General features: G+C 39.2%; 1 long non-coding RNA gene across 1 annotated transcript in view; it reads left to right on the top strand.

The window, feature by feature from the left end:
- Positions 1–70: 70 nt before the first annotated feature.
- LOC117664946 (uncharacterized) overlaps positions 71–27,851 on the top strand; it is a 40,196-nt gene continuing 12,415 nt past the window's right edge. Inside the window, exons 1-2 of the long non-coding RNA XR_004591205.3 lie at positions 71–3,773; positions 11,692–11,816. This is a non-coding gene — a long non-coding RNA (uncharacterized LOC117664946). The remainder of the gene's footprint in view (positions 3,774–11,691; positions 11,817–27,851) is intronic.

Genomic DNA, 27,851 nt, shown 5'->3' with positions numbered 1-27,851 from the left:
AATGAGTGACATGGTTGTTAAGAAAACTGCACGGGCATAAATGTGAGGATGGTCATAAGTGTGAGGACCGGTCAAAAGTGCGAGGCCCAGTCAGAAATGACTTTTTTCAGCCCTCTGAGTAGTCCCTATGCACATAGCCACGCCCACCCGGTCACATGACGAGCTAGCCACGCCTACACAGTCACGTGACCAGCTAGCCACGCCCACCCAGTCACATGGTTGCCAAGCCACACCCCCAACTAAGCCACGCCCACAGAACCTGTTGTTAAAAAAATTGAATCCCACCACTGATCTCAACCACTTTTTTTTATATTGTGGTGACAAAAATTGGGTGCAATATTTCAAATATGGTCTTACCAAGACATTATAAAGCAGTACCAACACTTCACATAATCTTAATTCTATCTGTTAAGCCAGCAATGCTTTTTTGGCACTGCTGGCTCATATTTAAATGATTGTCCATTAGGACTCCAAGATTCCTCTTGCAAGTTACTACTATTGAGCCAGTTTCCACCTATTCCATACCTGTATATTGCCTAAGTGTAAAACCTTATTTTTCTCACTATTGAATTTCATTTTATTAGATAGCACCCATTATTTAACTCTGTCAAGGTCCTTCTGGATCTTGGGCCTATCTTCTAGGGCGTTAGCTATTTCTCCCAGTTCAGTGTCATTTGTAAATTTGATGAGTTTCCCTTCTATTCCCTCATCTAAATTGTTTCTAAATCTGTTCCCTCATCTTTTATGAACAGAATCTTGGGGTACCCTACTGCTTCCTTCCTTCCATGTAGATGTAGTTCCTTTAAGGACTACACGTTGGTTTGTCAACCAATGCCTATTCCACATTTTTCTAATTTACCAAGAAGTAGGCTGTGGTCTACTTTGTCAAATACTTTTCTGAAATCCAAGTATACTATATAACTTGGCAGGTTAGATCTAGCCATTATGGTGACAGTTGTAAAATTTTTGGTGTAAAAAAATTCACTTGATCTGGGACATCTCTACAATTATTTTGCATTGCTGAGAAAAGCAATTGAGAAAGGGTGGTAGCCCATGTCATCAGACATATTTGAATGATACTGATTTTTTACAATCTATTTCAGTTGGTCTTTCAGGATACGTTGCTCAAATTTCTTTTTTATCAACTTGTTGCATGACATGTGATAGAAATTAGAAAAGTAAAGTGCAGCTTTCACCTAGTTTCCTCAGAACTGCCTGGTAGCATTAGGCCTTAGGGGTCTTGTTTCACAATAATTATGGTGCTTTCTGTTGGGTATGTCCAGAAGATGGTGCTATGAGATTAATGTTTAACATATTGGCATCGCTGACCTATAGTTCGTGTTGTCCCCCATGCTGTTTAACACCTATATGAAATTACTGAGCAAGTCATTCAAATAATATCCCATTTTGGAGTGGGATATTATCAATTTGCTACTAAAACCTGGCTGCCAAAAATCCCAATAAAATCAAGATCACAAGAAGTGGTAGTACTACTTTATATGGCTTTAATGAGGTCACACTTGTAATATTGTGTCTGGTTCTGGTTACTATGATACCAAAAAAAAAAAAAAAGATGTTCACACCCTAGAAGGAGTGCAGTGCATAAAACAGCAACTAAGGTGATAAAGAGGTCTGGAGGCTAAACCATATATGTATATGTCTAGCTTATCAAACAGTAAAACAGTGACCTGATAGGTGTCTTTTAACATTTGAGGGGCTTTCATAAAGAAGAGGGGTAAACTTCTTCTCCAAAGTCCTTGAGGGCAGGACAAAACTTGATAAGTGGAAACTAAAGAGATCCAACCTAGAACCAAGGAGAAATTTCCTGACAATGAGCACAATTAATCAAGAGAAGAGCTTGCCTCCCAAAGTTGTGGCTGCTCCAATGCTGGAAGTTTTCAAGAGCAGACAGGACAACCATTTTACTGTGGTGCTATTCAGTCTCCTGGTACTGAGCAGGGGTTTGAACTAGAAGATCTCCAAGGTCCCTTCCAGTCCTATGATTCGATTGTATGATTTACTGCTCCTAACTATCCAATTCCAAGGAAGCAATCAGTACTTTTGAATGTTTCCTAAATTCAGTAATGAAAGAAGAAAGAAAGAAACATAGTATAAACTGTCAATGGAAATGTTTTACCATTGCCTTTTTCCTAGGGCTGAGAGGGAGGGAGTAACACATCAGGTGGCCTTGTACCTAAAATGGGACTAGAACTCACAATATCCCAGTTATAGTAGAATTACAGACAATCCTCAATTTATAACAGTTCATTTAGTGACTGTTAGAAATTACAACGTACTTTGAGCACTGAAAAGAGTGATTTATGACCATTTTTCACACTTATGACCATTGCAACATCTCCATGATCACATGATCAAATTCAAAGACTTGGCAACTGACTCATATTTATGATGGTAGAAGTGTCCAAGGGTCATGCAACCTCCTGACAAGCAAAGTTAATGGGGAAGCCAGATTCACTTAACAACTGTGTTACTAACTTAACAAATGCAGTGATTCACTTAACAACTGTAGTAAGAAATGTCATAAAATGGAGCAAAATTCACTTAACTGTCTCACTTAGCAACATAAATTTTGAGCGCAGTTGTCATAAGTTGAGGACTACCTGTATTTTATGCTTTTTTTTACAACTTAGTGATAAATAGATTATGCCTTTTTTCTGTTCCTGTTGGCTCAAGATGGCCAATAAAATCCACCATTTTCAAGCATACTATCTCTGTGGATTTATCATTTTATTCCTAATGCTTCTCATCTGCTACCCAGTAAAGGTCACACAAATATTAATGCAATTCTGAAGCAAGAGGACCAAAAAGCTTAGCTTTCAACATAACTAGTGCTCATGAAAATTGCAAAAAACCAGTGGCCTGTATCTTTTCAGAGAATGATTTCATAATGAATATACCAAGTGAAAGAAAAATGTCTCATGGATAAACAACACACAGAAAACCAATGGATGAGTAAAATGAGATAGTGTAAAGAGGAGCTGGTATTCCTCGTTCTTGTGTTATAAAATGAATTGGAAGTAAATAATGTTTAAAAGGGGTAGAAACACATGAATGTAAGTTTAAATCTATTTCTTTTGAATCTGGATAGTTCTTTTTCCAAAACAGAACTAAATAGTTCTTTTTTCCAGAAAAGAAATTATCAGAAGCAGAAGCAGTTCTAAAGAGGTAAGAAGATGGAGTATCCATCTTACAGTAAGTTCAGAATAAGCGAAGTACCAACTGCTAGAAGAAATGGATTCAGTTTGGTGAGCAGGGATGGAGAAGATTCCTGTGGCTTACAGCTTATAGCCACAGGTGCAAAGAGTGGCTTCTCTAACAAGGGACATTACTCTATTGGAACAGACTCAGTTTAGAGGAGGAAGAGGGGCTCAGCTAGCACCATTAGTACCAGCAATGTCAGAGGAAGAGGAAAAAATCTCCACATTTGAAACCTAATTTAGCCTTTATCCTGACGGAGAGAAAGTCCAACCTTCTTGTCATTACAGGCTCTCTAAGGTTGGCCTTGTTCAAGCACTCTGGTCAGCAATGTATTTGATGTCACAAAGCAAAGACTCTGACACCACTAGCATTGTCTCCCTCTATCTGTCTGTCTTATAACTCCAGTGGTTTCTCCAGTACTACTTATGAGCCAGAGTGGCACAGTGGCTAGACTGCAGTATTGCAGGATATTTCTGCTGATTGTCAACTGCCTGCAATTTGGCAGTTCAAATCTCATCAAGTTTAAGGTTGACTCAGCCTTCCATCCTTCCAAGGTGGGTAAAATGAGGACCCAAATTGTTGGGGGCAATATGCTGACTCTTTAAACTGCTTAGAGAGGACTGTAAAGCAGTATATAAGTCTAAGTGCTAGTGCTAGTGCTACTCGTCTTTCTGGAATCCCACCTTCACCATGTAGTCTCCCAATTTGATATTGGTTTTCTGCATTCTGGACAATGGTATCGGTACTCAGATATGACTTGCGGAAAGTTATACTGTAGATAATACAAACATAAAGAAGTTGGTGAAAATCTTGGTGCCTTTCTTCCCCCTGCTATCACTATTTGAGTGAAAAGAATTACTTCTCCATTAACTAGAATTCTGTTCAGATGAATACACTCTTTTGTAGTTACAGAACAAAAGGCATTATGTTTCTCTTCTTTCTTGGAAGCAATATACTACCTATATAATTTATTCCTATAATACTAAATATTGAATTCTCCTAGTCAAATCAACCCAAGACCAATCAAAGTAGATTTTACTTTGGAGTTTATTTTTAAAGGGAATTATATGTTTGTAACATACTTTTTAAAAGTTATGTCAATTTAATTTGTTATTTGACTAATCTTATAACCAGCTTATCATGTTATGTAAGGTAGCCATCTATCTCCATCTTTCCTTTCCTGAACATTTTCATCCAGCTACATTTTCTTATTCACAATAGTTCCCCTTTCTGATAATTTTTGTGATAGTGAAATTGTTTTAACTGATGAACAGTAGATTGAAATATTGTATTTCAACTATTTGTGCTGAATTGTTATTTAAGTTCAATAACTTGCTTTAGATTTTGCTAAGAATTAAAGATCTAAGACTACCAAGAAAGTATTTGAAATAAGCCTGTGCCACTTCTGACAAAATTCTTTTGGCATTTTGAAACTACTTTTCATCTCCTTCACACTTCTTCTAGGAACTTTAGAGGATATTTCTATTGTGTTTTCCCAAAAATAAGACCCTGTCTTATATTTTTTTGAACCCTGAAATAAACGCTTGGCCTTATTGCCATGTGCTCAAAAGCCCGATTGGGCTTATTATCAGGGGATGTCTTATTTTGGGGAAAACAGGGGTATCATAGACTGGTGCAGGCAACTGAGCTCTCAAGGATCTTGGATTATATTTCATCTGGACATTCTTTCACATAGCGATCTTTTACAGTATTTACAATATTTACAGTACAGTATTTACAGATTACAGTATTTATTCTTCTGTAATTTTTTACAATGGGTTTTATGTTCACATAGCTTCTTTTGATTCTCACATTGTTCTTGATAATGTGTATTGAGTTTTATCAACATTATTTTTATTTTGTATTGATTCTTATATGTCATTCTAGATACAATAGATACTTTTGGGCATATCCACACTTACATTTAAGCAGTTTCTGCCCTGTGCTCATGCTGGTTTGCCAGGGTTTCTTAATCTCAGCAACTTTAAGATGTTTGAATTTTAACTTCCACAATTCTCCAGTCAGCATACTAGTTGAAGAATTCTGGGAGCTGTAGTCCACAACTTTGAAATTTCTGAGATTGAGAAACACTGCTGTAAAACAGTTTAAGAAATCTTCTCCACAGTGACACACTTCAGGAAGAAATGTGTTCATTTCAAACAGGCTACCAAGACCTCCTATTGGACAATTCTTCTGCTCTGCTCTCTCACCTTTCTATTCTAGGAAAGCAATTATTACTACCTACCCTTCCTGTGGATGGTCCTCCAGAACATATAGGCATATACATAAAGCATCAAAATATGATATACAGATGTGCATGAACACCAAGCAAATCTTTAAAAAAAAAAACACATTTCTTAATGCTCTGTTCCCCGTTTAATCCCTCTGGGAGTTTGCAATATTGAAGAGCAGCAAATTATTTTTTCCCTCATTGTCAACTAGCTGTCCTCAGAGATGCCCCCTCATATGGAAATCAGATTTCCAGATAATATTTATTCACATAAGTGAAGGTTGTTTCCAAACCTTGGTGGATTGGGAGAAAAGAGAAGTTTTGGAAGAATTTTGCAAACACACGGGAAACTCCAGTGAGCTATGCTTGCCTCTAGAAAAGTGTTTCCTAACCTCAGCAATTTCAAGAGGTGCGGGCTTTAATTTCCAGAATTGAATTCCCCTGGGGAATTCTGATTGTTGAAGCCTACACATCATTAAGTTGTTGAGGTTGGGAAACATTATCTAGAGACTCTTGTTTGCCATGCCTAGTTTATCACTGTGAAAATAAAAAATAACAGAACAAAATAACAGAATAACAGAGATGGAAGGGACCTTGGAGGTCTTCTAGTCCAAACCTCCCTGCTCAAGCAGCAAACCCTATGACATTTCGGATAAATTCAGACATAGATTATCTAATCTCTTCTTACAAACATCCAGTGATGGAGCACTCACAGCTTCTGGAGACAAGCCTTTCCGCTAATTGTTTTCACTGTCAGGAAATTTCTCCTTAGTTCTAGGTTGGATCTCTCCTTGATAAATTTCTTTATACTGCGTTTTTCTTTTTACCCAACCCTGTCAGGGGATACCTCAAAATAACAAAGTGATTGAAATCATGCTGAATTTTTACCATCTCCCACATTTTAAAAGCACATTGTTCTTGTGTCTAAACAAGTGGTCATTCATCAAATGGAGTTGTTCCTTTCTATCACATGTTAAAAGGGTGAATAAAATGACTTAGAGATACACAACTCTCAGTTCATGTCCATCTGTGACAAGTGATAGCTTTCTAGGGATGTTTACTGATTCTGACAAAGCAATGCCAGGGAAGATAGAACATTTCTTTTTTCATTATGACATTATGATATCTACTAAATTTAAAACAAATTTACTTTTTCCTGAATTAAGTTCATTATACTATTTGTTGTTTATTTCTTTATTTATCACAGATAATTTTATCACCGATAATTTGTGGGATTTTAAAGCACACATACAACCATGAAATCTTTTCACTCTCATTTCCATTATTTTATTTTATTTTCAGTGGCTGGCTTGCAAAAGGATTAAATAATTTGACTAAACAGACCCCAATCAAAGTGTTTTTCCAGTCAACTAGCAAATCAAATATTGGCAAGGTGTCATATAATTATATTAACTATAAACACTTTGATTCCGTAAATAAGCTCATATTTATATAATAGGTAGGTCCTTAAAGGAACTTCAGAATAGAGTTGGAAATGGGAGGTGAAGATGACTGCATAGCACACATGTTCTAACTAAGAGGTTATCCTTGCCTTCCATCCAGTCTCTCTTGTGTAGTTTTTATTGTTCTCCAGACCAGAAGCTACTTCATCCATTTAAAACATCTTGAAAAATCAAATCAGATTTGGGCCAACTTTCTCTTTTTAAACAAGACATTATTTTATGAGATTACTGCATGGAATCTCTGCTGTACCAACCTTAGAAGAATTCATTTTGTATACAGACGTGTGTATGCATATATGCTTGTTCTGGAGCTGATTTCAATGTGTCATTAATTATATTCAACAATGTAATTGTTAAGTCACAGAACATATATTATTCCTTGAAAATTCTCAAAAGGAATAAGATCTGAGTAGAAACTATGTAAATATGGGCAAGTGTTTATTTTAAAATATTGATGACATGGAAAAACACATACAATGACAATAAAGTTATTTATTTATTTTATTATAAAATGTGGCCATACGTTTCAGATAATTTCAAATGATTGACACTCATCCACTCCTTCATACTCCTGCACACAAAATAATTATTTGCAATGTTAAGGCTGGGAATCAGAACATCTGGAACAAAACAAGTCATTTCTATGCATATACAGAAGTGGTATATTGATTTGATGTGCAATTTAGGTCTTTTTGCAAACATCATGTTCTTAGGTTTACTATAATTAGTTTTAAAAGCCTCTTCAGATCAGTAACTAACCAGAACATTTAAGAGTCGCCTAAGTCTAATTTGCAGTTGTGATAAAAGTACTATATCATCTGCATATAACAAAAATGCAATATGTCTATTAGCTAATTTTGGAGGATAGTGCTCTAATTTAGTTTAATTGGGCCATAAAATTGATTCATATACAGATTAAACAGCAGAGGAGCTAGAATGCATTGGATTTTGATTCTGGAGTTCTTATCAAGATTGTGCATAAGCAATAGTAGAAATCTGTCAATGGTTGTATGCAGAAGCTTAGAACAGAGCCTTTCTCTGGGAACGAAATCAAATGCAGACCTGAAATCTATAAATGCAGAAAATAAGGATGAATCTGGTTTGGACATGTATTTTTTGGCCAGGTGTTGAGGAATAAGTGCATAAATAGAGCTGAAGATTGCTTGTTCATCTCCCAGAATATGCTCTACGCTTTCCAATTGACTAATTTGTTGTATAAACATTTAACCTAGAGCTTACTAATTATCCTTAAGAAGTTGATAAGCCAATAGTTAGCGGGCAGGTTTTGGGTGCCCTTTTTGTAAATAGACACAATAATAGTTATACCTTTCCACGTCTCTAGAATTTGTGCAGTATGATCAATATAAGTAAACAGAGAGGCAAGGAATGGGGGGGGGTGTTCTATCATTCCAGATTATTTCATAGTATTTCAGGCATGATAAAATTATTGCATGCAGCTTTACCAGGTTTTAGCTGATTAATGAGTATTTATTTCAACACTTATAACTGGGACCCCATTTGGGTGCAGGTTGGTGTTGAGAGCTAAATTGAAGTCAGGAAACCCTTCTTTTGACTATAATGCTCTAAAAGGGTCCTTCCATAGAAAGGCAGGTGTAAGATAAAAAAGTGAAAAGGATTTATCAAATGGATGGAAGCTAACAGGTGCCAAAATAAAGTAGAACTCTTGGCTTGGGAAGCTGTTACCAATCACTGCCAGGAAATTTTAGTAAGTTTTCTCTTTTTGTTTTGTAGAAGATGTTTGTATTTCTTCAGGAGCATAAGATCCTGGATGGGTTCTCTCTGTATAACTTAAATTCCCAAATCAATTTACTTTTAGACTCAAAACGTTTTGTATCAAATCAGGGTTGATAGGTGATAGGCCCTAACTAATATGCCATAGTAGTAGATTGTATTTCCTTGGACAACAATATATATTGATATTTGTTTTAAAAGTACCACTTGTTTTGAAGTTAATTTGATTTTCATAGAACCGTGATTGGCAAGAAATGCCTGTCTTGCATTCATGCCTGCTTTTGATTTATTTTTGAACTGATATAATGAAGCTGAGTACCATAATTCCATGTAGGGTGGAAAAATTCCAAAAAGGAAGAGGAAGGAGATTAAAATGAGACAAAAATGAAATCCTGTCATATTTGTAAAAACTTTCTCAGGATGAAAACCTGCCAACTTGCAAAAACTTCCTCATCCATCCAGGCATTTCATTTAGAGGTCAGTTTTTTGTGTATAATAAATTGCTTCTAGTTGGCTGAAAAATCATTGTTGAGCCCTTATCTCTCTGATCAGTTACCTTTGCAGCATTTTAATGGACTTCCCATCATTATATGGCTAGTCATTAAAAGCTGATGCCTCCAGTACAATGGTACCTTGGGTAAAGTGATCCATGAGAGCTTTATATTGGCTTACCAGTCCCAACCTTAATTTTACTCATTCGTCTTAATTTTTTGTAATCATTTTTGTAAAGAGGGTATAATGTCAGGCATGCTTCCCTGCTACTGACAGATCCAATCTAGCAGATAATTACCATAAGGAAATTGATGCTTTAGAGTGCAGGGGAGAATTTAATTTACTCTAACATCTTGCAATACAATACATTCCAAGAGATATGAGGATTCAAGTTTTTTTTTAAAAAAAAATAATTTTAGTATTTAACATGATTACTTGTGTTGAACACTATTAACTCACTTTTTCTTAACTGTTTGATATCATTACTGCTCAGTAATTGTAAGTAAACTTTATTTTAGCCTAAAATCTCAAAGCTTTCATTAAGAAAGAGTTAAAGATGCATAAAATCAAAAACGGAGATGCTCTATTTTCTCTTCTGTCTTTCCATTATGAACTTTATACAGTGATGCATTCTTTCTTTGCATTGATGTTTCAATAGATCACTCTGTTCCAAAGTCAACTGCGCTGGAGGGCAGGGGAAACCTACAAATGCAGACTTTCTCAAAAAAAGAAAACCACTCTGAACTCAAGAGGGAAAAACTCTAGGCATAATAGTAATATTGCAAAAATATAAAAGTGTTCCAGAGACTAGAAATAAATTTCCAGTTTGTCCAGCTTTCTATGTATTTTCTGAATGGCAGAAGGGGGAAGAGATGCATGTTATTATGTCAATATTTGTATTTAGAATTTGATATAGATTTCTATCATTCAGTTAAGCACAGGTGAGTTGGCTGAAGAGCTTAGGAGGATCTTCAGCTAACACAATATATATGCACACTTTAAACCCAAGAATCAGGGGTGAAATCCAGCAGGTTCTGACAGGTTCTGGACAACCAGGAGAGGAAATTTTGAGCCATTCGGAGAATTCTTCAATTTCACCTCCTTGTAGTATGTTCTTAAACTACTTAGTAACGAATGGGTATAGACCAATTAGATGTTTCAACCAAAAATCATGCAGTTCATCTTCGTCTGGTGCTAATCAATTCTTGATTTTCCTGCTTTTTTCTCTACCATTTCTGCTGTTATTACTAGTTCTTCCATTGCAACTTCTTTTTTTATTCTTATCTACCTCTTTTAATCAAGCTGAGTCCTTGTTGTATTTCTTTGGGTTATTCCATATCTGCACCCAAAACTGCAGTTTCTTCCTTGTCAAGTACTAACTGATTCACTGCAGTTTATCCATTGATGGATTGATAGAAATGTTCCTGATTGGATTGAAATTGGAGGTTCTGCCCATAATTTGCAATTCAAGCTTCATATCTGTTGATCTTCTTGGCTATAGCTGTTATTTGCTGATTTATTATTTCCAGTCCTTCCTTGATCTTCCTTGTTTCTAAGTGGTATTTCTCGATTAGGTATTCTGTGGTCTTCTTGTTCTTCAGCTTTTCTTTCATCTAGCTTGCTTGTGTCTGATCTTAACTTAATTTTAATCTTAACTTAATTTTAACTTAATTTTAATAATTTTTAAATTTAATTCGGATTTGTATTGTGTTTTTTACTTGGCTGTGCACCGCCCCGAGTCCTTCGGGAGAGGGACAGTATAGAAATAAAATTATCTATCTGTCTGTCTGTCTATCTATCTATCTATCTATCTATCTATCTATCTATCTATCTATCTATCTATCTTGCTGAACTTATTTTCCAGTCTTATCTTCCATTTTTATGATGCACTGTTCAGTTTTTTTCTTCTTTGTTGATTTTGCATCCCTACCTGGGGATGCAAGTTATGCTATACATTAATTGTTTACGTCTTGCAGTAAGTTGGTGCTTATAATTGACATTGCAGTATTTGCATCTTTTAATGCTTGTGCTAGATGTTTCTTTGGAACAAGCTTCAATGCATGCAGCCTTATTCTGATGTTTTTGTGCTGTTCTAGATGCTTAGTTATTCTTTGTTTCAATTCTTTTACTTATTTAGTTAGAGGGCTTTGCTCTTCCTGAGGCAAAGGAGAGAGTGCCTGATTTCTAAATGAATACTGTTGTATATCTTTGTTGGATTCCTCTACTGCCAAGTCCCCCTGGTTTGCCTCTACATTTTGAGTTACTTCTGGCAAGCTTTGATTTCTTTGACCTGGATAACCTTTGCAGTTCTTCCAATTCTGCTTCTGTGAGTACTTTATTTCATATTATAAATTTACATTGCTCTGCTAGCCTCTGTTCTGTTATTTCTGATTCTGGATGTTGTTCTTTCCAGAACTGGTGCACTCATTTCAAATATCCTCTTTTTGTTGGACTTGATCTATAATGCCAGATCATTATTTCTTTGTTTTCAATCACTGTATATTTGCAACAAGTAAACACCTTTTCTTCCAATAGATCTGCAGCTGCTGGCTCTGGTTGCTTAGCCAACACTCCTGAGTCCTGCAGTCCATTTTTTACCATATATCCAGGAACTCCAACATCTAATATGGACCTTGTTAACCCAGGTGACATCTGAACTGGTATAGCTTTCTGAAATTTATGTCTCCATATTTTTTTATGGGAGAGGCACTCTTTGTCTGACTCCTCTGATGAGACCTGTCCACTATGGTTGAATTGCTCACATAGCTGCTCTCATCTGCCTCACACAGAAGCCCCACAACCACATCAAGGTAGTGCCTCATTTGGGGCTATTATTATTATTATTATTATTATTATTATTATTATTATTATTTAATCTTTAGTGAGATTCACAGCCTTTGAGGCTGGTTAATAGCTCAGCAGCTCGAGTCCTAACCAAGGACCTAGGAACTGTTAAGTTATCGTCAGAGGATGTAAGCTGTTCCGAGTAAGGTGGTTTTTTGTAAAGTCAAAATGTTCAAGTCCGGCAAATTTAGAATTTCTAAATAGCGGGGTAACCCTTTGGGTATTGCTCCAAGGGCTCCAATTACAATCGGGACAGCACACAATTTTTTTTTCCACAGTCGCTCAACTTCAATTTGCAAGTCCCGGTACTTTGTGATTTTTTCTTGCTGCTTATCTTCAATCCGTGCATCATCAGATATCGCAATGTCAATGAACCATACTTTTTTCTTTTCAACTATTGTTATGTCAGGTGTGTTGTGGACCAAGTGCCTGTCAGTCTGAATCGTAAAGTCCCACAAGATCTTGAGTTTCTCATTCTCTAAAACTTTCTCAACCTGATGTTCGCAATGGTTTTTGCTGTATTCAAATCCAAACTTCTGGCACAATTTCCAGTGAATGATCTTAGCAACACGGTCATGGCGTTGTAGGTAGTCAGATTGTGAAATTTTGCTGCATCCACTGATCAGGTGGTCGACTGTCTCATCTTTCTCATTGCAGAGGCGGCATTTGCTGTTGGTGGTAACATGTTGAATTTTTGCCTTCATGCAGTTTGTGGCTAGGGCTTGTTCTTGAGCTGCCAAAATAAAGCTTTCTGTTTCTTTTTTCAGTACTCCTGATCTTAACCAGTTCCAAGTTAGTTTCTGGTCAGCTTTGCTTTCAATACTTTTCAAGTATTGGCCATGCAGAGCTTTGTGTTTCCAATTTTCAGCTCGCTGCTCCATTACTTTTTTCTTATATTCTGCTTTTGTATTAGTTGTCTTTAAAAGGCCTCCTTTATTTACTTCCTTAATCATTGGTTCTTCACTTTTCTGGATGTAATCATTCAAGCTGCGTTTTTCTTCTCCCACAGTCTGCTTTACTTGTAGGAGTCCTCGACCACCCTCTGCTCTTGGTAAATATAATCGGTCAACATCACTTTTAGGGTGCAAGGCATGATTCATTGTCATAAGCTTCCTTGTTTTTCTGTCCAAATTGTCTAACTCCATCTGGGTCCAGTCAATTATTCCTGCAGAGTATCTAATTACAGGTATAACCCAGGTATTTATGGCTTTTATGATGTTTCCTCCACTCAATTTGGACATTAATATCTTACGAATGTACTTGGCTGAAGTTAATTCCTTGACTTTTTTATGCATTAAGTCAGAGGCTTCTAAAATCTCCAAGTACTTGTAGCCTTCTTCTGATTTTACTGCCTTTATCATTTCTTCATTCTCTAGTTCTATTCCATCCTCTTTTATGATCTTGCCTGCTTTGGTTGCTATTGTTGCACATTTGTCAATTCCAAACTGCATACTGATGTCTTGGCTGAATTCTTTTGTGTTTTCAATTAATAAATTCAGTTCAGCTTTTGTTTTACCAAACAGCTTCAAATCATCCATGTACATCAAGTACGAGATTTTCAGTCCTTTCTTTGCAAGTTCGTATCCACAGTAGTAGTAGTAGTAGTAGTAGTAGTAATAATAATAATAATAATAATAATAATAATAATACTATTACTATCATCATCATCATCGTTATCATCATCATCATCTAGTATGCAATTATTATCTAATAGTCAGTTAGACTGGCATAGCTTATCCCAATCATTTATTTTCTTATTTCAACTCTATTTTCAGGTGCATCATAACTAATACTGCTCATCAAAGTATAAAGCTGCCAAATGAAGTACTACAAATCTCCACTTTATTGCAGCTGATATAATAATACATATACACAAAGCAGGAATTGTTATACCTTGCTATCCAAATAAGAGCCCTTAATGTATATCAAGAAGCTACAAGAATACCGTGTTTCCCGAAAATAAGAGCCTGTCTTATATTTTTTTGAACCCTGAAATAAGCGCCTGGCCTTATTGCCATGTACTCAAAAGCCCAATTGGGCTTATTATCAGGGGATGTCTTATTTTGGGGGAAACAGGGTATAATTTGCTAAGGAGATAGATATGATAAAAACAATTGTCTCTCAAAGAGGTAGACCACAACATAGTTCTTCTTTTGCCTCTTGCATTAGGACAAGAGGAAGTGAATTCTATTTGCAGAGATTCAAGAGAAAGATTAGGAAAAATTTCCTACTTGTAAGAGAAGTTGAGCAATATAGCAAATTGCCTAAGGAAATTGCAGAATCTCCTTCTTTGGAGGTTTCATGAAAGTACAGGATAAACATCCGTTAGGGATGGCTTCAAGTGCCCAGCAACATCATTAGTTCATTTCCAGTGAATCTTACTTAAAGCAATGTTTCTGAAATATTCGACGTCCAGGGAACACTTTCTACATCAATCTTTCTGCTGAGAAACCTCTGAGAATCCATCATTAATGGCTTACCTCAATGGATTACATCAATCTTTTGCAAAGCGTGCAGAGGAACATTTTAAAACATATATTACATTCATGTGGCCTTGTTCTCCAACATTCTACAGATGAAAATAAGATGTGATTTATTCTTATCCAAAAGATCATTAGATAAACTATCTCCTATGTCATAAGAAATTGCTAAAGGTGCTCCCGCATCATATATAGTTAGACTCTAATTTAAATTTTAAGTTTTTTTCTAAATCTAGAACATTGCAAGGAACTGCAATGTGTGAAATTGTCAGCTTTGAGTCATGTTTTAAGGCTTGTGTGCATGGATTTACATGTAAATTTACGGGAAAAAATTGTCTTCTACTAATCAGTGATATTTACTCCCACACAAAATTATATCTCTTCCACTAGAGAGGATAAAGTTGATTTTTGAAGAATTGTAGTTTAGCAAATATATATGAAACTTCAGAAGCACAGTAACAATCAATTATAGGAGGAAGATCAAAAATGCTTCCAATTCCTAAAGCTACCAATCATTACTTCTCAGAGAATAAACAACAATAGCAGTTGGGGAAATATGAATCATCTAGTTTTAATTATGGGATTGGTTCAACCTTTGTTGCTGTAACAAATGTAACAACTGTAACAAATGGCTTTTCCAGGGAGAAAAATGGGTATAACCTTGTTGATTCTCTTGAATCTCTCAGTAGCATTTCATCACAGTATCCTTCTCTATTATCTCTGTGGTTTGCAGTTAGGGGTATTGTGCAGTGGTTCTGTTCTTGTAGGGCGAGATTCAGAGAATAATGTAAGGTAAATCTCTTCACCCCAGATCTGCCTATTTGTGGTGGGGTCATGGGGAAGATGAACAAACAATGCCAGGAAAGAATGTCAAGACATATTCTTTCAGGAGCATTATCCAAGGCATAAATTTGGATAAAGATTCCAACTGTCTGGATAAACAAGTATTACAAGTATTTGCTGTAGAATTAGGAATCTTTTTATTTACTGTAGTACTAGAGCAGGGGTCAGCAACCTGTGGCACTGGAGCTGCATGTGGCTCTTTCACCCCTGCTGTGGCTCCCTGTCACTCAAAATATGCACCACAACCATCAATGTGCGACACCCACCGGCACACGATTTATTGAGCTTTTCAATCCCCGGTAGGCCAACCATGGATAAATCCAAGAAAAGAAAAGTTTCAGAAGAAAACAGAACATTTAATTCAACTACATATGCTAGTTTTGTGGCCGCTCAAGAAATAGTGAGGCACGGGAAGGGTTTTGTGGCTCCCGGTGTTTTCTTTTCTGTGGGAAATGGGTCCAAATGGCTCTTTGAGTGTTTAAGCTTGCAGACCCCCGTACAAGAGCAAAGTGAACACTGCCCCTAAATACTAGAAACTCTCTTCCTTCCATCTTTTTTAATAAGTGACCATAGATTATCTCCACATTGTAGATCAAAATCACCTGACTTCTATCTTCTATCCGAAATTGGTAGCAACCCAGAGGGCAGTTAAATGCAGTTTTCCATTTATCCTCCTCTTTAATCCTCATTTAGTAATAGGCTTTCCTCAAGTCCAGTTTAATAAAAATCTTCCCTTTGGATAGGTAACCCAGCATGCCCCTTGTGAGGGGGAGGGGATATATATTCTCTAAGAAGGTACAATTCAGTCCATGGTAATCCATGGTAGTCTAAGATGCCATCTTTCTTCTCTTTGAAAAGCACAGAGGCAACCATCTTGACTTTGCTGGCTGGATAAATCTCCTAGCTAAGTTCTTGTCTATAAAACCCCAAAGTTCTCCCATCTCCCTCGGCATCATGGAACATATCTTCGGCTTGGATAATTTGGCCCCTGGCAAAATCTTAATAGCATGTGTGGGGTGATGGACCAAGAGCATGTCTAATTCCCTTTCTCTTAATACTTTTGCTAGGCTGCGGTATTCATTTGAAATGAGCAGCTCTAAATCCTTGCTTCCCTTTAGTGTATTCACTTCCCCACATGCTTTGCTTACCAGCCCTTGGGGCCTGAATAGGGTCCTTCCATTGCTCTCTCTCCCTTGAGTGAAGGCTTCTCAGCCCTCTGTTTGGGGCATGTGTGTTGTATATTGAATAGGAGGATGCATAGGCTTCACTCAGGTCTGCCAAACTGGTGGGAAAATACCCAAACCTCATTGGCTAACCTGTCTGACAGCTCCCTATAAAAGGGCAAGCTCTCAGATGAGCCAGTTGCTGGGTTGCACCAATCTACTAATAAAGAGCTGTTGTTATTGTTGGAACTGTGTCCTGTCTCTTCCATTGCCTGATATAACACTGGCGACGAAGGTGGGATTGGAAGAGCAGTAATCAAAAAGAGCTGAATTAGATTGCAGTCCCAATGGAGGAAGTGACCACTGGAGGCATCGACAGGCTAAAACCGCAATGACTAAACTGCATCAGCCATCACAATGACTGCTCACGCCCCGCCAACTCCATTTAACCCAGCCATGGACAATTGGGACTCATATATGATTAGATTCAAGTGCTTTATGGAGGCCAATGATCTCCTAGAACTTTCGGACAATAGAAAAAGAGTACTGTTTTTCAGCTATTGTGGAACTGAGGTTTTTGACACAGCTAAGGCACTCATTGCACCAGCAGCTGTGCAAACGATGCCCTGGGCAAATCTCCAGAACGCATTGCAAACAAACTACACTCCAGTACAATCCAAATTCCACACCAGAGTTCAGGAGGAAGGCGAATCCATCAACCATTACATGGCAGCACTGAGAAAGGCCTCGGCCTATTGCGAGTTTAGAGAATTAGAGGACTTATTGCTGGAGCAATTCATCAGTGGAGTGCTGGATATTAGCTTGCAAAGGCGGCTGTTAGCAATGCCTAACCTCACTCTACAGATAGTTTTTGATGAGGCCAGAGCAACAGAGTCCTCACACAAATCTGTGGCAGTTCTACAAAAGGCAGGAAATGCGACGGATCAATTCTCCGTAATCCACTAAGAGAGCGCCAAGCTAATCGAGTCATCGGAAGAAAAAAATGACATCTGCTGCTTACAATCAGAGAGGGAGAGAAAGAAAGTATTCCCAAATGCAGAGGGAAGACAGCCACTGTGTGCAGGATGTGGGGCAAACATCACAGGGCAGCGTGCAGATATAAAGAGACAGTATGCCAGAGATGTGACTGAAAGGGGCATGTCACAAGAGTCTGACACGCTAGCCAGCCTGCCATATTCCACACATGACAGGAACCCAATACTGCTGCACCGGTTGACAGAAGGAAGCCGGCACTCTGGAAGTCCAGGAGCAGAGAAGATCCACTAGCTGAGGAAAAGGACACATATCTAACCAACATCAGGCAGACAAGCTCCTCAAAAGCAAAGAAAATACACACCGCCATTCAGATAGAGAACTCGCAATGCGAGTGGAAATTGACATGGGGTCATCATTGACGATCATGTCCTGGGGACAATCAGGAAGGCTGTGCCCAACCTCAAAAAGAGAGACCTAAGTCCCGAGAGAATACAACTGAAAGACTACCAGGGGAACTGCATCCCTGTCATGGGGAGAGGAACCTTCCGGGTCAGATTTAGAGAGTTCTCTGGACCCCTGAAACTAACGGACATCGTCGGTGCATTGCCAAGCCTGCTCAGGTTGGATTGGTTCAAGGCCCTGGGATTGGGGGTGACTGGAATCAACGCCATCCACCACAATGATGCAGACAACCTCATCCAAGAGTTTGAGGACGTATTCAGCAACAGCCTGGGTAAGTGTAAAGGAACGCCTATTTCATTCAGCCTGGACCCAAAAATTGCCCCAATAGGCTCAAATCGAACCCAAAATCAATAAAGAATTGGATAAACTAATTGGCTAGGGAATCTTTGAACCCCTCAGTCATGCCCGGTGGGAAACCCTTATCGTCACACATATTAAGGCTGATGGATCAGTCCGCGTCTGCACAGACTATAAATGTACCCTCAATAAGGCCCTACAACAGAGCGCCTATCCCGTACCCATCGTTCAGCACCTGCTTCATTCATTAGGAAAAGGGAACACATTTGCTAAGCTTGACCTGGCACAGGTTTACCAGCAGTTGCCAGTCGATGACAGCACAGATGAAGCACAGACGATTGTCATGCACAGAGGTGTGTTCAAGTGTCGCCGGCTACAATTTGGTGTGAGCATGGCACCAGGACTGTTCCAAAGTATAATGGAACAGCTATTTCAGGGTATTCCTGGGGTAGTACCCTATTTGATGATGTCCTGATGTCCGCTGCTAACAAAGCAACAATATTTGACCATTTGAGAGTGGTACTCACTAAATTTAGATAAGCCAGATTTAAAGTCAAATGCGAGAAATATCAAACAGCAGTACCTAGGGTGGAATTCCTGAGCCACCTGATCAATGGGTCCGGGATACATTCCACTAAAAGCAAACTCGCAGCAATTAAGGATGCACCCACTCCCCAAAATAAAAAAGAATTGCAAGCATTCCTGGGATTGCTTAATTTTTATAGATGTTCCTGGCACAGAAGGCAATTGTGGCGGAATCTTTGCACTGGCTGCTAGGAAAAAAGGTTTCCTGAATCTGGGGTCACGCTGAATCCACTGTATTTGAAGTGGTAAAAAGACTTTTGTCATCTGACAGTGTGCTAGTCCACTACAGCGAGACACTACCATTGGTGCTAATGTATGGTGTCTCCCCATTTGGGGTTGGGGCTGTTCTTACCCAGCGTCTGCCTAATGGCATCGAGGCGCCCATTGCCTATTACTCTAGGACCCTGTCCTCCACTGAGCGAAACTATAGCCAGCTGGACAGGGAAGCACTGGCTGCAATTGCTGGGGTCTGGAGGTTCCACAACTAGCTGTATGGGAGAGACTTTGTGCTTGTCACCGATCATAAACCCCTTCTGGGTTTATTGGCTGGATACCACCCCACACCAACAATCTTTTCCCCCAGAATGTCCAGGTGGACTATTTTTCTGGCGGCTTACAGCTACTGACTGATTCACCACCCCGGAAAGACCCTGGGTCGCACAGACACTCTCAGCTGCTGCCCGCTGCCTACCCTGGTTGAACACCCTATCCCCATTTGTCCAGTTCTCCTTATCGAGGTGGAATTACTGCAGCCAAAATTGCAAGGTATTCGGCTATAAATAAAGACTGAATGCAAATAATGAACTATGTATGGTGAGGGTGGCCAGGTAGCTCTCTTCAGGGTACCGTGCAACCATATTATGTACACTGAAATGAATTATCTGTGTTGAAGGGTTGTCTGTTTTGGGGGGAGAGGGTTGTCATACCCCCAGATTAAGATGTGCTGTGCTGGAAGTCTTACATGTGGGACATCCTGGAATAGTCAGGATGAAAGCTCTGGCTTGGAGCTATGTCTGGTGGCCAAATATGGACCAGAAAATAGTGGAATGGGTTGCCACCTGCTCACCTGTCAGGAATCCAGACCGGCACCCCCCTCTACCCTGGCAAGGGTATGGGAAGCCCTTAATGCACCATGGTCCCAGGTGCATATTGACTTTGCAGGACCAGTAAAGAACCAAACCTTTCTAATTGTGGTTGATGCATTTTCTAAGTGGCTGGAAATATTTCTGATGTCTACAACCACAGCTGAAGCAGTCATCAGGGTGCTCTGGAAATTATTCACCATGCATTCCCAAGGTTTTCATATCAGACAATGGGCCCCAATTTACGGCCAACCAATTTGAACTCTTCCTGGCTGAGCACGGTATCAGACATGCCCTCATTGCCCTCTTTCATCTGGCCAGTAATGGGCAGGCTGAACAGATGGTAAGATCTGCAAAAGAGGCACTGTCCAGAATGCCTCTGGGGCCAGGGGATTGGCAAGCACAAATCAATAAATTTCTTAGTGCAACATATTACCCCAAGCACAACAACTAACAGGAGCCCTTTGGAACTCCTCATGGGAAGGAGAATCCATTCACAATTAGACTGATTGCACCCAAATTATGTATCTGAAACACCTCCTGATTCAATGGGGAAAATCCTGTCATTTAACATTGGGGCCTGAGCATACGCCCGAAACTATTCCAGAGGTGCTCTCTGGATTCCAGCCACTGTAGTAGAAATATCTGGTCCTTGCTTGTACACGGTCGAGCTGGAGGATGGTAGATTTCGGCAACAGCACTTGGACCAACTCCGAGGCTACCTTAAAAGTTCACTGCTGTGACCACCAGAAATAGTTAAATCCGACAAGAGGCTGAGCCCTACAGATTCTAGCCAACAAAATAAACAAATGTCTAACAATTACTCAAACCCAATTGTACTCAGGAACATCCACCTGAGGAACCGAGACTCCAGCACAGACTTCCGGAGGGGTTGGGCCTAGAGACTCCAACCACACCTCATGACAAAATCCCGAAGATTCCATCGGCAAGTACTGCACCACCAACAAATCCAACCACTCAGGCAAACACCCAGGAACCAACTGAGCTGTGCAGGTCATCTAGGGCTCAACAAAGCCCCCACTACCTACATGACTATGTTTGTAAATGTATTTTTTGATTGGACTATGTTTTGTCCAGGAGGGGAGGGGTGTTGCATATTGAATAGGAGGAAGCATAGGCTGCACTCAGGTCTGCCAAACCAGCAGAAAAATACTCAAACCTCATTGACTAACCTGTCTGACAGCTCCCTATAAAAGGGCAAGCTGTCAGGCAAGCCGATTGTTGGGTTGCACCGATCTACTAAGAAAGAGCTGTTGTTACTGTTGGAACCATGTCCTGTCTCTTCCATCACCCAATCTAACAATGTGCCAGTTGCTTGCATCCCAGCTTCGGCTTGGCTGCCACCAGGGTTTCTCAAGAGGAGGCTTCCCCTTGCTTCACCCTTACATCGTTTTCTGTGTTGGCTGCCAACATCTTGAAGCTGCTAACCTCCTGGTGGGGTCCATATAGGCTGCTACATAGAGAGCTGATTTAATGTTAACTGTCTAGTTGGAGAATTCAGAAAAAGAAACTTCTGGGACATTATTTTATCAAGAGTATAAAACTTTACTGACCAAGCCACATTGGCACAGAGGAACCAACTTTGTGTTTCCCATGCAAAGTAAGCATAGTTAATTCCTTCTTTTCCCTAACACCATCCACAGTCCAATACATCCATCAATGACTTCGGTTCATTTTGTTATGGGAAACTGCCAGTCACGCAGGGAAATCTCTCAGGTGTCCTTGAGATGCCAGCAATGTCTCATGGAAGCCAACGGATGCTTGGATACCATTCTCCCATCCCTGCATTCCACACACCATCCCATTGTTATTGTCAAGCTGCAAGTGAAGCAAAAATGTGCGAGCCGGTCTTGACACAAGGTCCCTTTCAACTCTATTCTGATTAATAGCTTCTGATTGATTTCTACCTAGTCTCCAATCTTTGTTAAATGGTGGTTTGATTATAGTTATGCAGGGCTTGGAAGAAATTGGTTATCTAGAGCCTTTTCAGTTGAGTTTCAGACAGGGAATAGAGACAGCATCGATAACCCTTATGTCAGACTTGGTATCCTTTTTTATCCTTAGATTTTTTTATAATTTCCCAGTAGCTTTCCTTTCATAAATTGTGGTATGCTTCTGGATAGAATATGGAGAGTGAGAAGCATGATATTATAGTGATTCTCTTTCTTTCTCCATTATCAGGTTGTCCCAAAACATTAGTTTCAGCCAAAGCCTTCAAGACTGCAAAATCTCAGGCAACTCCCTATAGAAATGCAACCAAGTTCTTGCTGATCAAGATCATTTTGAAGTTGAATGAGGGAAACAAAATTATGTCTTTCAGAAACTTAGTATGAACAGCTTCTAAAGCAGTTGGTTGTATTGTGGTGCATTGATAATTTTGTCCAGCACAAAGTTGCATGGACATACATTGTATTGGATGATGCAATACAAATGGCCTGATTCTTTTATTTGGCATTCTAGGTTACTGCAACATGTTTATGCTCATCTGAATAATATTTTAATACAATTTTCCTTGTGTGGGATTAGGTTGTTGCTTTGGTAGTAAAGCAGTTAGTATGAACTGTCATTTTATCAGCAATTAGACACACAGATTTATCAAAACAACCCACACCCATTCTGGCCAAGTGCTTCACTATCAAAGCAAGATGTGCTTACTGAAATTGACACTTCCATGAGGAAATGCTGTAGATGTATATTCATTCCATTTCTTACAGACCCATAGCTGAATGAGAGATTATGGAGGCACAAAGGCATGGAATCAATTTTAGATTGGTATAATCCTTGTAGGCAGTGGGCTCCACAGACTGTCAACAGGCTGATAGATAATTGAAGTGGGAACTAACCTAAAACAAATACAGCCTTTTCAACTGTAATAGCAATGGCAAGGATTTGTAATAAGAATGGTGTATCTCTAAGGGACTACTGCTTGCTTCTTTTGACAACTGGGGGTGGAAGATAGATTGCTAGATGATTGTGAAATGATATTCCCTAATAAGAGTGGAGGGCTTTATTAGTCTTATAATTGCTTGTTCAATAGCCATTTTCTATTTTTTTAAAAAAAATAATAATCTATAATAAAATGAATTTGTTTATTTTAAAAATCCTTAATTAGAGCTCATTTTTTAAACACGCCATGTTCCTAACATTTTCTTCCCTTGCAATTACTTAGATAGATGCATTCATCTGTTATAACTTCATTGACATTAGTAGCCAAAGCAGCTGTGCCAGTGTTGCTGAACATGTTGCTGTTTTGAAGCAACCTTTGCCCTTCCTATGAGAAAAAAATAATAATTTATTCCTGTAAAATGTCATGTCCCAATACCCAGCTCTTGCTATACGAGTAGACTCAATTGACAGATTTTGAAGTATATAAAAATAAGATAAATCCACAAAACTGAAACAAGTGTATAATTTGCCATGGCATTTAATTTAGGTTTTAGATTTTCTAACCCTTTCATGCATCACTGCCTTGTCGTGGCGGAGGGGCTTGCGTAGCGCAATGAAGCTATGAGCTATGCTGTGCAGGGCCACCCAAGACGGGCAGGTCATAGCAGAGAGCTCTGACAAAATGTGATCCTCTGGAGAAGGAAATGGCAACCCACTCCAGTATCTTTGCCATGAAAACCCCATGGACAGTACCAAAAGAAAAAAAGATATGATGCTGGAAGATGAGCCCCTCAGGTCAGAAGGTGTCCAATATGCTACTGGGAAGAGCAGAGGGCCAGTACTAGTAGCACCAGAAAGAGTAAAGTGACTGGGCCAAAGCCAAAGCTCAGCTGTGGATGTATCTGGTGGTGAAAGGAAAGTCCGATGCTGTAAAGATCTATTCTCCATAGGAACCTGGAATGTAAGATCTATGAATCAATCTATGAATCAAGGCAAGCTGGACGTGGTCAAACAAGGATGACAAGACTGAACATTGACATCTTAGGAATCAGCAAACTAAAATGGACAGGAAGGGTGAATTTAATTCAGATGAACATCAGGTATACTACTGCAGGCAGGAATCTCGGAAGAAATGGAGTAGCTGTCATAGTCAATAAAAGAATAAGAAACGCAGTACTGGGATACAATTCCCGAAATGACAGAATGATCTCAGTTCGAATCCAAGGCAAACCATTCAACATCACAGTAGTCCAAGTCTATGCCCCAACCACTGGTACTGAACAGGCTGAAGCTGACCAGTTCTATGAAGACCTACACCACCTTCTAGAATTAACACCAAAAAATAATGTCCTTATCATCATGGGGGATTGGAATGCTAAAGTAGGAAGCCAAAAGATAACTGGAATAACAGGCAAGTTTGGCCTTGGAGTACAAAATGAGGCAGGACAAAGGCTGGTAGAATTTTGTCAAGATAATACGATGGTCATAGCAAACACACTTTTCCAACAACCCAAGAGATGGCTCTACACATGGACATCACCAGACAGTCAACACAGAAATCAGATTGATTATGTGCTCTGCAGCCAAAGATGGAGAAGCTCTCTATACAGTCAGTAAAAACAAGACCAGGAGTTGACTGTGGCTCAGATCATGAGCTTCTTGGGGCAAAATTTAAATTGAAGAAAGTAGGGGAAAGCACTACGCTATTCAGGTATGAACTAAATCATATCCCTGATGAATATACAGTAGAGGTGACAAATAGATTTAAGGAATTAGATCTGATAGACAGAGTGCCTGAAGAACTATGGACGGAGGTTTGCAACATTGTACAAGAGGTAGCAACTAATAATGGCTGTCTGAGGGAGCCTTAGAAATAGCTGAAGAAAGAAGGGAAGCAAAAGGCAAGGGAGAAAGAGTAAGATACACCAAATTAAATGCAGACTTTCAGAAAATAGCTAGAAGAGATAAAAATGCCTTCTTAAATGAACAGTGCAAAGAAATAAAAGAAAACAATAGAATAGGGAGGACCAGAAATTGGAGATATGAAGGGAATGTTTCATGCAAAGATGGGCATGATAAAGGATCAAAATGTCAGTGACCTAACAGAGGCAGAAGAGATTAAGACGAGATGGCACAGAAGAATTATACAAGAAGGAGCTTAACGTCCCTGATAACCACGATGGAGTGGCCACTGATCTTGAGCCAGACATCCTGGAATGCGAAGTCAAATGGGCCTTAGGAAGTCTGAGGAACAACAAAGCTAGTGGAGGTGGCAGTATTCCAGCTGAGCTATTCAAAATAAAAGTGCTACACTCAATAGTCTCAAATTTGAAAAACTCAACAGTGGCCACAGGACTGGAAATGTTCAGTTTACATTCCAATTCCAAAGAAGGGCAATGCCAAACTAGCGCACCATTGCATTCATTTCACCTGCTAGCAAAGCTATGCTCAAAATCCTACAAGCTAGGCTGCAGCAGTATGTGGACCGAGAACTACCAGAAGTGCAGGCAGGATTTCGAAGAGGCAGAGGAACTAGAGATCAAATTGCTAATATACACTGGATCATGGAAAATGCTAGGGAGTTCCAGAAAAACATCTACTTCTGCTTCAAAGACTTTGATTGTGTGAATCACAACAAATTGTGGCAAGTTCTCAAAGAGATGGGAGTACCAGACTATCTTATTTGTCTCTTGAGAAACCAATATGTGGGTCAAGAAGCAACAGTAAGAACTGGACAAGGAACCACTGATTGGTTCAAAATTGAGAAAGGAGTCCGGCAAGCCTGTATACTCTCGTCCTATTTAATTTATATGTAGATTACATCATGTAAAAGGCAGAGCTAGATGAATCACAAGTTGGAATTAAGATTGCTGCGAAAAATATCAACAACCTCAGATATAAAGATGATACCACACTAATGGCAGAAAGCGAAGAGGAACTAAAGAGCCTTCTGATGCGGGTGAAGGTGAAGAGTGCAAAAGTTGGATTGAAACTCAACATTAAGAAAACAAAGATCCCAGCCCTCTGAATTCCTGGCAAATAGATGGGGAAGAAATGGAGGTAGTGACAGATTTTATTTTCCTGGACTCCAAGATCACCGCAGATGGGGACTACAGCCAATAAATTAAAAGACGCTTATTCCTGGGGAGGAAAGCTATGGCAAAGTTAGACAGCATACTAAAAAGCAGGGACATCACCCTGCCAACAAAAGTGTGTATAGTCAAGGCTATAGTTTTCCCAGTTGCAATGTATGGCTGTGAAAGTTGGACCATAAGAAAGATTGAGCACCAAAGAATTGAGGCCTTTGAACTATAGTGCTGGAGAAGACTCCTGCGAGTCCCTTGGACTGCAAGACAATCAAACCAGTCAGTCCTAGAGGAGATCAACTCTGACTGCTCTTTAGAAGGCCAGATCCTGAAGATAAAACTCAAATACTTTGGCCACTTAATGAGAAGGAAGGACACACTGGAGAAGAGCCTGATGCTGGGAAAGATTGAGGGCAAAAGAAGAAAGGGACGACAGAGAATGAGGTGGCTGGATGGAGTCACTGAAGCAGTTGGCATGAGCTTAAATGGTCTCTGGGGGATGGTAGAGGACAGGAAGGCCTGGAGGAAAGTTATCCATGGGGTCACAATGGGTCAAACACAACTTTGCAACTAACAACAACAACAACAAGTGCAGTATAAAGTGGTACTATCATTTCTCATGGTCTTGATGCTAATCTTCTCTTGGTGCAATCCAGGATTGCATTGGCTTTTTTGCCAGCTGCAGCACACTGCTGGGTCATACTTCAGTAGTGGTAGTCCTTTTCACAGACACTACTGTTCAGCCACATACCACCTATTCTATACCTGTGCATTTGTTTTTCCTGTCTAAGTGCAGGACCTTACTTTTCTCACCACTGAACTGCATCTTCTTGGACAGGGCCCAATGATCAAGTCTGTCAAGATCCTTTTATATCTTCAGTCTATCCTCCAAATCTTTAGCATTTCCCCACAGCTTGGTATCATCTGCAAATGTGATGAGTTCTATCACTTCATCTAGATCATTTATGAAGATGTTGAAAAGTACTGGGCCCATGGGGTACCCTACTATATGCTTCCCTCTATGTAGATATACTTCCGTTGAGGACTAAACACTGAGTCTGGTTGGTTAGCCAATTGTGAATCAGTCTGGTGATAGTACTCTCTATCCCACATTTTTCTATCTTATTAAGAAGAAAGCTGTGATCTACTTTGTCATATGCCTAACTGAACTCCAAATAAACAGCATTTCCCTGATCCACTAGTTTAGTCACTTTTTCAAAAAAAAAAAAAGGCAATAAGGTGTGTCTGGCATGATTTGTTTTTAACAAACCCATGCTTTCTTCTAGTAATTTGCCTTACTTGTTTCTAGGTGCTCAAAATCTGCTGCTTGGTTATCTTTTTGAGGATTTTCCCAGACATTGATGTTAGCTATAGTTTCCTGGGTCCATTTTTCCCCCTTTTTGTAGATTGGTACCATATAAGTTCTTTTCCAGTCTTCTGGTAATTCTCTTGTGCTAGAGGAGCTTTGAAGGATTACATTCAGTGATTCCAAGTTCACTGAAGTCCAGCTCCTTCAGAGTCCTTAAGGTAATCCATCTGGTCTAGGTGATTTGTACTCATCCAGAGTGACTAGGTTTTCTCCTACTACTTCCTTGTTTATTTTTATTTGATTTGACTTACCTGTTCTATTTCTCTTGGTTCTGCTTTCAATAGATTGGGCCATTTCTTCCTTTTGTGTAAAGACAGATACCAATAAGGATTTAAGCAGTTTTGCCTTCTCCCTGCTGCTGTCACTTTCTTACCATCTGCTTTCATGAGTGGATTTATCACTTTCTTCTTATTCCTAACATAATACTGTAAGAAAGGGTGTTTTATTGTTGTTGTTATTGTTATTGTTGTTATTATTATTTTTGACATTATTAGCTCATTCTGAACCTTAGTTTTCTTGACTCCTCTTTGGCTATTTGCTGGTATTCTGTTTTAGTTATGTGACCTGCTTTCTATTTTTTA

The sequence above is a fragment of the Pantherophis guttatus genome, chromosome 4, assembly GCF_059756535.1.
Source record: "Pantherophis guttatus breed Tessera chromosome 4, ASM5975653v1, whole genome shotgun sequence".
In the NCBI taxonomy this organism is placed as follows: domain Eukaryota; kingdom Metazoa; phylum Chordata; class Lepidosauria; order Squamata; family Colubridae; genus Pantherophis; species Pantherophis guttatus.
This window is presented reverse-complemented; position numbering and strand designations above follow the sequence as displayed.